This window comes from Talpa occidentalis, unplaced genomic scaffold, assembly GCF_014898055.3.
Source record: "Talpa occidentalis isolate TD23 unplaced genomic scaffold, MPIMG_talOcc4v2.1 talOcc4.16, whole genome shotgun sequence".
Taxonomy (NCBI): Eukaryota; Metazoa; Chordata; class Mammalia; order Eulipotyphla; family Talpidae; genus Talpa; species Talpa occidentalis.
Genome location: NW_023601653.1, coordinates 53,230,111 through 53,242,117, shown reverse-complemented (window position 1 = coordinate 53,242,117; position 12,007 = coordinate 53,230,111). Strand labels below are relative to the sequence as shown.

Here is a 12,007-nt window from a genome sequence, read left to right as displayed (position 1 = left end):
GTACCTCAAACCCAACATATATAAATGTGAATTTAGAATTCTGTCACCCAAAGCTGCTGTTGCTCTTGGCTCACTTTATTTTCCCTCCTAACAATGGCACAGACTTTCTCCCAGTTACAAAGCAGTGAAGCAAATATCACTATTTTTTACCTTAACTTCCGTGCCTTTTAATTTTCCTATCTTATAACTCTAATTTTGTTATTCTTAAATATTTCATATGAAAAGAAATCTAGATGAATTAGGAATCTTTATTACCTTCATCATGAAATAAATTAAATGGCCTAAGCTTGTCCTTATGGAAAGGAATGGGTTTTTCCTAAGCACTATGCCACCACCTATATACAAAGCGAGTTGAGGGTAACTAACAAAAGTGGCATTAAAAAAAGTCCATGACCTATACAAAGAAAACTATAAAACACTGTTAAAAGAAATAGAAGAAGACACAAAGAAATGGAAAGACATCACCTGCTCATGGATTGGAAGAATAAACATTATTAAAATGGCCATCCTACTAAAAGCAATATACAGATTCAATGCTATTCCAATAAAAATTTCAATGCCATTCTTCAAAGAAACAGAAGAATTATTGATGAAATTCATATGTAATCATCAAAAACCCCGAATAGCCAAAGCTCTCCTGAAAAAAAAAAAAAGAAGGGAATGGAGGCATCACATTCCCAGACTTCAAACTCTACTACAAAGCCATAATCATCAAAACTGCATGATACTGGAACAAGAACAGACATACAGACCAATGGAATCAAATAGAAAATCCAGAAACAAACCCACAGATTTATGGTCAACTAATCTTTGACAAAGGAGCAAAGACTATGCATTGGAGCAAAGAAAGTTTGTTCAATAAATGGTGCTGGGAAAACTGGGTTGCTACATGCAAAAGAATGAAGCTTGACCACTACCCTCACACCATACACAAAAATCAACTCAAAATGGATTAAAGAACTAGACATAAGACCTGAAACCATAAAATACATAGAAGGAAATATAGGCAAAACACTACATGATATGCACATCAAAGACATCTTTATAGACACATCACCCAAAGCAGTGACAGTGAAGGCAAAGATAAACAGCTGGGACTACATCAAATTAAAGAGCTTCTGCACAGCAAAAGAGACAATAATAAAAACAAAGAGAAACCCCACTGACTTGGAGAACATTTTTGCACACAACAGTAATGATAAAGGACTGATGACAAAAATCTACAAAGAGCTGATGAGACTCAACAACAACAAAGAAAATAATACTGTCAAAAAATGGGCAGAAGAGCTAAAAAGAAACTTCTCTGAAGAGGAAATGCAAATGGCCAACAGGCATATGAAAAAATGTTCAACATCACTTGTAATCAGGGAAATGCAAATCAAAACTACCATCAAAACTACATGAGATACCATCTTACACCAGTGAGAATGGCACATATTAAAAAAAACTAGCAACAACAAATGTTGGCGGATGTGGAGAAAAAGGAACACTCCTGCACTGTTGGTGGGAGTGCAAACTGGTCCAACCACTATGGAGAGCTGTGTGGAGATTTCTGGACCTACTAAACATAGAGCAGCTTCCATATGATCCAGCAATTCCACTCCTAGGTATTTACCCAAAGGACACAGAAACATCAATTCCAAAGAGCACCTGCACCCCTATGTTTATAGCAGCACTGTTTACAATAGCTAAGCTTTGGAAACAACCCAAATGCCCAAAAATAGATGACTGGATCAAGAAGATGTGGTCCATATACACCATGGAATATTACTCAGCATTCAAAAAAGATAAACACATGCAATTTGCAGCAACATGGATGGTGCTGGAAGGGATCATGCTCAGCGAAATAAGCCAGAAAGAAAAAGAAAAATACCGGATGGTCTCACTCATAGCAGGAATCTAGAAAACTTAAATAAGGGACCAGGAAAATGAATAACTATAAGAAAGTGAAAATCAAAATCAACAAAAAACTATAAACCAGAGACACTCTATGGGGGGTGGGGGATGGGGAGGGGAGGGATTGGGGTCAAAATAAGGGGGTTGCAATTGTATGGGGAATATAAAAATAAAATTTATTTAAAAAAAAGAAAAAAGAAAAAAGAAAAATTTGGGGGAAAAAAAAAGGAGTGTCCCAATTAAGAGTCAGGCAACTAAAAATTAAAATCAAAACCTAGTTTTCATGAAAAATAGGGAGAGAAAATGAATATACATTTTTCCAATGGAGACATACAACTGGTCAATAGGTACATGAAAAGTTTCTAAACAGCACTAATCATCAAGGAAATGCAAATCAAAACTACAAAAACATATCACCACCTGTTAAAATGGCTATGATAAGAAAAGATAACAAGTGTTGGTGAGGCTGTGGATCAAAGGGAACCCTGTGAATGTAAACTGGTACAGCCCTTATAGAAAACAGACTGAAGTTTCATCAAAAAATGAAAAATAGAATTGTCATATGATCCACCAATCCTAAAGAAATAAAATCAGGATCTTGAAGAGGTATGTGCATGCCCGTGATCACTGTAACATTATTTACAGAGACAAGATAGGGAAGTAGCATGTCTACCAATAATTAAATGACTGAGGATAAATAAATATATATGCTCTTGTATGTGCTTATTATTGTCCTGGAATGCTGGCTATAGTTCTTCATATTTTTGTATAGTTCTTTTTATTTTTGTATGGTGGTTACAATGGATATTATAATGCACATCTATAACTTGTTCTGCTTCATATAAAATATGTAAAATGCGCAAATGCATAAAATATAGGGATATAATTCATTTAATGTCTTTTTCATGCCATGATTTTCATGTATTTTACTGTTGCATATATATTAAATCTCATAATACAAAAAAAGTCCATGCCAAATATAAAGTTAATATAAGATTGTTAATCACTAATACATATATATACAAATATTTAATTATCATTTTTCATTGAGGTAAGGATGGTTTATAACATTGTATAAAATTAAGGGTTACAGATTATGTTACTACACCATGTCTACCACCAATGCCCCCTTAATCCTCCAAAGTAGGGGCCTCCACAGTAGGGAAATATCTGCATAAATCAATCCTAAATTACACATGGCAGTGTTTTTGTTTTTTTTTTCCTTTTTCTGATAAAAAAAACAAAAATGGTCATATAATCTGACACTTTGTGATTCTCTAAACTATAAATAAGTAAATTACCATTCAAAATATCTGAATGTTTTTCTTAAACAAAATGCCCATCTCACCTCATTCCCACTTCGTCCCAGACTGAACTCTGAATCAATTTGCTTTTAATCCTAAGATTCATCTGAGAGTCTACACTAAATCATCAAGGAGTATTTAGTCGTATTTAGGATTTTTTTAAAAGATCTATTTACTCATGCATACAACAACCGGGGTACAGGCCAGACGTGTGGGAGGGTGAAAGGATTCACCAGAGACAGAGCAGGCAGACTAGTTTGACTCTGACTTGCACATATACACAACTTTTCATGGTTCTCCAAAAATGATAGGTCATAAACTCCAAATGTCTGCAAGCATTCAAAGTCCCTCACAACTTAGCCTTAATCTACCTTTTCAACTTTACCCCACTAAAACATGTTTTTTAAATAGTTCTATTCCTACTAATTGTTTAACATAATTTTATTCTTTCTACTTTGGAGAAGTACTTTCTTTGAAGAAGACTGCCAAGATTGCAGGACATGATGAATGTAAATGCTTAACATAATTTCTCACCCATATGCATTTTTTTGATAAATGGTATTTCCTTTTTATTAAACTTCTTGAAATTTCAGAAACTTGCTAAAACATGAACAGTAATACAGATTGCACACTGGCTAACTTTTACAACCACACCTAGATCTGTTTCTTACTGGGAGCTCTTTTCTTCAGTCTACTTTTCCTCAATTTATTCCCTCCTTTCCCTCAATTTTTTTTTTTTTTTGGCTTCAACTTGTATTTTCACATCATAATTCAAGTCTCAGATCTTAGAAAACCTTTCTTGCACCATCTCAATAAAAGCCCTACAGGAACTACCCTGCTATCCACAATTGACAGTGATTCCACTCACTCCTGTTTGACTGGGACTTGCACACATACACAAAAACGTGCTATGGTCCTCTATAGAAGGGGGTTTCAAAGGACCAGTCCACAGCAAATGAGTTGCCCCAGAATAGAAGTAAATTATGTCACTAAGCATCCCATGTAGTTCAGCTGATGCTCTTTTTATAACAAGAAAGACCTTCTCAATGAAGGAAGGTGAGCACAAACCACATTTTGATAGCTCTGCTTGAGAGCTATTAGCTTAGCAAGTTCCTTTTTTTCCCTTCAATTAATCCTCCTCTTTCCCCATAAATTCCCATAACATATCATAAACCCTTCCATCTGTAACACTCACTATAATATAACCATAGCTTTAATTAGGACTTATATAGGTATCCATTTTCTCCAACCAGAATGTGAGTTTCAAGAGGATAAAAATGTGCCTTCTTCTTCTATACATCCAATATATTTTAAACATCAGAGATGTTCCATAAATGATAGTTTAACTGAAACGACTTCACTGCCCTGTCATTTTTCAGAAGACTATGGCACTTCAGATTTAGATAAAACACGGCCTCCTCAATTGTGACAATTTTCTCCTATCATACTGGTATTCATAAAGTACCCAGACTATAGAAAGTATTAGAGTGATAAAGTAAGCTCTAAACAGAGAAGTTATTTAGAATAAGACAAATGTAGGAAAAAGAAGTACTTGAAAATGAAATGAAGAGCAAAAGAGTATACGAAAGTCTACGCTATAAGCTAAAGGAAACTTGAACTATTTCTCAAGAATACAACTAGTATTGAGAAACCATCTGTAATTCAACTAGAATATTATAGAGATGAGGGAAAGGGGCAGAAGCTTAAGTATGATGAGGCTTTTGCCCTAATGCCAAAGATTCTAATGGGTTATTTTTGGTGTGTTTTATTTTTCTCTCCCCATTATAAATCCAGAGGACTTTCAAAAAATTGAACAAATAGAAAATCTAAGTCTACCCATTCTTTTTCTAGACAAGAAAGCATGTAATGATAAAAACTGTAAGGAGTACTGAAAATAAAAAGATACTCCCAAATTTATTTATATAAATTGTGTTTAAAACTTTAGATAATAGCCTTTAAAAAAAAAAAAGCATTATTTCAAACTACTTAGGGTACACCAGAAAACCTATGCAGATCTCCTTGCATAGTCCAGCACTACTGCTAAGCCTATTCGCAGCTAAGTTGCAAGGCTTACGGTTCTTATCACATCCCACAGTAACTATTCAACCTATCTTTTCCCTTTAGCTAGACAGATCAGGTATTTGGACATGAAAGTAGGAATTGGGGCTAAATTTGACTCTAAATTGGATCTGTGCCTTTCTCAGTGATTTTGTCATATTTTATATTCCTTAGCTATGATTTCTGGTTGTAATGAACCTTCAATTTTTTCACTATTGCTACTTATGTAAGACTTACTGTGGTGTAGTTATTTTTTTTTTTCAGTAGAGGTGCATAAATGAAGCACTTTACTTGCTAAGGAAATCTCTTTATAATTACTGGGATCATACAAAAATCCCCTTATCTACCATGGAAATCTGGTAGCTATTTGAATGTAACAAAAATACTTAACTCTTCAAAATTATATGAAGGGACTAGCGAGTCTTTTTTACATCATAAAATAAAAATTTGAAAGTACATCTTTCCTCATAAAACAATAATCAATATCTTTGAGAGAAATGTTCACAGAAACTAATGTCTACCTATAGATGACATATTAAATAAACTAAAATCAAATTAATGATGAATAATAGTGTTCTTTTTGATATCAACTATTTTGTTTGTTTGTTTGGATTTATTGCAGCATTTGCTTATTTTTTTATGTCTGAATGTACTACCCAGCAAGAATAAAAATAAAAATACATGAATAGAAAAATCATATCAAATTAACTTATTTTTTTCATTTATTAGTTCTGTTTTGTTTTCTGTTAATTGTATTATACAGAGTTACTCAACCTATATGAAAACCTGCTACAAGTAATTAACATGGATCTAAAGTAAAAAAATAATAACATGATCTTTGTTCTGAACTAGGCAGAAGATGAATACAGGGAACAGCTGGTCAATATCACAATCAACCTAGTAAAGAATAATGATAACAAAGTGACCTATAAATAAGAATGAATTTCCAATTTCAGACCCAGGACAACTAAACACGGGATGTAACAGAGTGGACCAGAGAACTGGAGAGGAGAAAGAAAAGAAGTTGTGGGAGCTTTATATAAAATGCTTTTTTTTTTTTTTTTTTTTTATAGAGGCATGTTTATTTATTTATTTATTTGTTTGTTTGTTCTGTTTACACATGCACTGGGTACAGTCAGAAGCGCGGGAGGGTGAGAGAATTCACCAGAGCCAGAACAGGGAGCAGAGCAGGCAGAAGAACCGAAGTACACTGCTGAGGGGAGCAGCGGGCGGCAGGAGAGGTCTGCGCGCCATGTGGGACCCTCCTCCGGTGGCCGGGGAGCAGCCGGGGATCGAACCGGCACTGCAGAGGCTGAGGGCAGCTTCGCAACCCAGCACTCAACCGCTGCGCCACCGGGGAGGCCCATATAAAATGCTTATTTATGAAGTTTTCAAAATGGTTATCTGTGTTTTGCCTACCACAAGCTAAACCATAACTTTGCTGGTTCCCAGGAATACTTATCTTCATAAACTCCTTCCCTCCATAAAAAATTAAATTAATGAAAATAAATACATATTTTAATTTTATCTAGTATTCCACTAGCATAAAAATCATATTAAATACTAAAACTAAATACTAATATTAAAAGATTTTGTTCAACCTAAATTTTCACTTTTTTCTTCTGATTTTTAAATAAATCAAAATATTTTCTATTATATAAGCATAATCACTATATGTAAAAAGTCTGCTTTTTCCACATTATTTGTAATAAAAACATGAAAGTATGGTCTCTCTTATGGCTTAATATAAGACAAATAGAAATCTGTAGAGATAGTTTATTACATAAAAACTTCAAAATTGGCCTCCCTAGTGGCACAGCAGGTTGAACACAGCATTGTGAAGCTGTCCACAGCCTCTGCAGCATGGGTTCGATTCCTGGCCGGCAAGGGAGAATTCCACATGGTGCGACAGACATCTTCTGTCCTGCCCATTGCTCCCCTCAGCAGTGCTTTTGGTCTGTCTGCCTGTTCTGCTCCCCACTCTGTCTCTGGTGAATCTTCTCACCCTCCCACGCTTCTGGCCTGTACCCCAGCTATTGTATAAATAAAAAATAAATCTTTAAAAAAAAAAACAAACTTCAAAATTGCCAAGAGATTATATCTTAGCTATTCCCACAACAAAAAAGAAAAAGGAAAAGATCTTATATGGGTGTTAGCTAACACTACAGTGGGGAACTGTATTGCAGTATATCAGTGTATCAAATAAACATATATTCTTTAAATTTACACCTTTATATGTCAAATATATCAATTAATAATAAATATAATAAAAAATACAACTGAAATCTATATATTCATTCTGGGCACAGACTAATTTGAACTATAAAACATTAATAAATTGTTCTCTGAGTTTTTTTGGACTATGAAGTCATAGATATTTTTTTATGATCTCACTGTGGTAGCTTTAGCTGCTATCTGGTAACTAGTTTATACTATAAAGCTTGGGAATCCTATTACAAAGTTATTAATGTATCCTTGATTTGAGAATAATTGGGATGAGGACTGTCTTCAAGACAATTCTGAAGGCTGCTCCCAGAACTGTCCAAGAAAGCGAGGCATAAATCTAGCTATTGACACCAGCCAGGTGCCCCTGGGAACTGAATGAGGTGGTAAATACTCCCAGTAGACTGTCTTCTTATTCATTGGTCAACTAAAGTTAAACCAGTGGAATAAAATGTTTTCACCAAATGCCTGGACAGCCCAAATGACCTTTGCTCTCAAACTCATGAAACCTGTAAAATATTAGCGAAGTTTAGTTTAATATCTTACTTTTCACACATGAGGCATCTTTAGCAAAAAGAAAATCAAACATGTTTAAAAGTGACATTATTGTTTTTCTGATAAGCAAAAATACATTTTCTTTACTAAGCTTGCTATTTGCATTTTTCTTTAAATCTGTATCTCTGAAACTGTATTCCAGTTCCAGGAATTAATGGCCATGTCACTGCTAACACCAAAAATAAACCACTTGCTTACATGTTAATGAACCTTTATTATAAAGTACCAGTTTGTATGCCAACTAAGGAAATCATTCTCCTCACCATCTCAACTGCAAACCCTTTTCATATATTCTAGTTTACTATATTGGTTTTTGAATCAAACAAACAGTCTATCAATTCCACTTTAGATTGTATCATTTTCTTTTCTTTAGTACAAAGGATATATCAGAGCCTACTGGTAAAAGATTACTGCCACTGTGGAAAGATCTGTATAAGTCACACGCAGATGAATTTTGTTTAACAGAGCCAAGAAACAAGCTCAAAAGATACATAGGGTTGATAGGTCATCATGCTACCAATATTTAGCTCATTATTAAAATAGGACTTTCCAATAATTTGATTATAAAAGAGTCTCACAAAGTGGACTTTATTATTAGCTAACGGCTGTATAGTGAAAGTGCAATTAACTCTGACTCTTTTTAGTGGATTTTTCTGCATTTAAAAAAACATTGAATATTAGGTGACTGAAAGATGGTGATTAAGAAAACCTCATTCAGTTGTGTAATAAAACAAAGAATGAGAAATAATTGTAAGAACATGTACAAAGTCAAAACATTTAAGAAAAGAGATAAATGAGAGATAATTTTTCTACGGCCCAGAAACCTGAAGAAAATTCATTTCCACCAAGATTCAACATATCATTTGTGTATCTAAATTCTCCGGTGAACAATCTCATGAAAACAGTATTTAATATCATCTATTTATGTTTAATAATTGGACAGCATAGCCATTCAAGGAGCATCAATCACAGTGCCATATTTGTCCTGTGGTGGTCACTGGTGGTTATGGATTCCTTGTGCTAGTGAGGCAATCAAGTTCAGAAAATCACTATAACAGAAAATACCATAACTGGTCAGCTCTTAGAAATCTCTACTACACTAAAGAGGGGACAAATAAAACTTTTTAAAATGCCCCTAAAATGAAAAAAGGAAGCAGTAAGAGATTTTAGGGGAAAACACAATATGCTTTGTCCAGTAGCTGACGTCCTACAGTACAGAAGAGAAACTTGAAATATTTTAAGAAATAATTTAGAAAATAATTTAATCGCGTTAGAGGATGATCCTAAGAAGAGCCCAAAAAGGCACAAGTGAGTCTAGAGACTATGCTGAATATAAACATTCTCTCCAGGGAGACTATTTAAACCTGAACCAAAATTGAGAAAGCCTAAAGGAAATGGATTAGTCCTATAAACCACGAGAAAGGCTCTGAAAAGACAGATTGTACCTAAAACAATCTTCTTAAAATCTGCATCTATACTGTTTTCCAACTGAAACCACTGAGTACCAAAAGGAGGGAAAAAGCTGTAGGAATCGTTCAGATTGTACACTCAATTTCAGCACACAAACCTGAGGCTTTATAGGATCCGAACATTTTCTAGAAACTGAGAATTTAAGAATAAAACATCAATGTCCATTTTCCACTCAAAGATATGACCATAAGACAGTGAATGTTCTGAGCACATCTTAAATAGAAAATGGGTAGCTTACCTAATTTAGACCTGTAACAAGTGATTAAGAAGGATTTTTACTTTGCTCATGGAAGTGAGTAATCATAAAACAAATATGGAAGTTTCTGTTCAACAATCATGAAGTAGGACCTTTTGACATTAAGAATAGTAATACAAAGAATCATTATCAAGATAAACTGTAAATTCATTTTTCCAAAAATAGAAAACCATTTGTTCTGTATCATTAAGAAGGTAATCATCTGAAAAGTTTCCATTAGAATACCTAAGAACTTCAGAAGATTATTTTAAGTTCTGTAATTCCAGAAAAATCCCCCCACTATTTTTGTCTTGGAAAGTATAGGACTTAAGAGGTTATTTGTAGAATAACAATGGATTAAAATGAAAAGACAGCAAATGTATTCTCAATCCCAATGTGTAAAAATTCTATGTCTTAGAACACTGGATAAATAAAATTGCAATATTCTCAAAACTATTGTCTGATCTTCTATAACCTCTCTCTGTATACTTCAATACAAGAAAAATTTTTTCCAATAAAAATTTTCAAATGCTCTAGTCTAACCCCAAAATGCTTCTTAAGGGAATAAGAGCAAGGGGAGGGGGCGCATGAGAGAGAGATTTAAATACCATCTCTCTTCTAGGCAGCGATTTCCCCAGATGAAGAGGTCACCGCTGCTTAACAGTGTACTGCCATGTTAATTTAGTATGACAAGATAAAGCAGTAATCTCAGCTCGTGGCGGCTATAAACCGCCTGCCATCCAGGGACAAGCTCAAGTCAGTTTGCACTGTGTATCACTTTATACAATTGCCATGACAAAGCCCCCTGAGTTCTCTCCTTGGCCTCTTCCTCTCTTTCATTCCCTCACTATGTCTTTTTCCCTCTCCAGGTAGACCACAACCACTCAGCAATAATCTCTGAAAGCTGAATGCTCTGTACATAACAAGGGACACACAATACACACTCCTCTCACAACTACTCTGTCAAGTCCCCCAATTTAAGAGAAGATATTCAGGGACTTAGATAATCCATTGATCCCACTTGCATGGACTTTTATATTTCAATCTGTCGCATTAAGTTGTCAAGGGGAGCTATTAAACTGATGTTATGTGATTTGAGATTTACTTTTCTAGGAATGATAGTTTTCAAAGCTTGTCTTACTAAGTTCTGCTTAAAGATTATCCCTAAGAAATCTGATGTATCTTCTCTGGTATAAATCTAGTAATAAAACTATAAAGTGTTTTAGGTGAGGACATTTTGAAAATATTCAGGGTTATAAACGTATGAATGTAAAGCCGAATAAAATTTGGATTTTTAAAAACTGTCATCTGTGTGGTTCTCTCTGCATGAAGCAAAAACACCATATGTAAAAAAGGAGGAAAAACATGTTTCTATCTATGTAAAACAAAAATAACTGTAGAATCACTGAAGAGGATATAAAGTGAACAGGGGCAAGTTGATATGAAGGGGAATAAAAAAGATCATATCAAGCAAACCAGAAAAGTCACAAGTCAAAGTTTTATCTGTTAAAAAGAAGGCAGACATTTATGTGTAATCATCAAGAATGAACAGCTACATTACACATATTTTAGTTAGGTATGTCAATTTTAGACACATGTCAGATTTCCTATGGGCCAGAGCTATTATGTCACAAAAAGTCATTTGTGATGTGCATATTAACTGTATCACATCCTTTTTCCATGACATCAAGTTTCCCTGATGGGTAAAATAGAAATGAAAGCAAAGGAATAAAATGCAATAAACACAATATTAAAAAACAAATCTCTCACAGTAACTCTAAGACTTCCTGAACTCAAGTGAGAATCTGAGAATGCAGTGCAATATAAAAAAAAGAAAAAGAAAAAGAAAAAGTTAAAATGTTCTTAAAAGCAGAGTCATAAACAGGAGCCTCACTAACAATGTCCGAAGAAAGAATCATCATGCAATCTTTAGGATGTTCATGAAAGAAAACTTAAGCAAGTTGTAAATATATTCTCTTCCAAAACATTTTTGCTGTTTTGTGTTGTGCCGATGTTGCTTTCTTTTGGCAACACAATGTATGAAGAGCACGATGTATGAAGAATGTGCTGATGTTCTATGTGTGATTGGAAGAGTACCTGGACTGAAGCAAACTCACATTAACTGATTACCAACTATCTGACAAACAATGTGCAAGATAAATATTTTTAAAGATTTATTTATTTATTTATTTACACAAGAACTGGGGTACAGGCCAGATGCATGGGAGGGTGAGAGGATTCACCAGACAAAGCAGGGAACAGAACA

General features: G+C 34.3%; 1 protein-coding gene across 17 annotated transcripts in view; it reads right to left on the bottom strand.

Annotated features, from left to right (window-relative positions):
- Positions 1-12,007, bottom strand: part of SOX5 (SRY-box transcription factor 5) — a 1,024,531-nt gene that overhangs the window by 308,466 nt on the left and 704,058 nt on the right. The gene's annotated exons all lie outside the window — the stretch shown is intronic.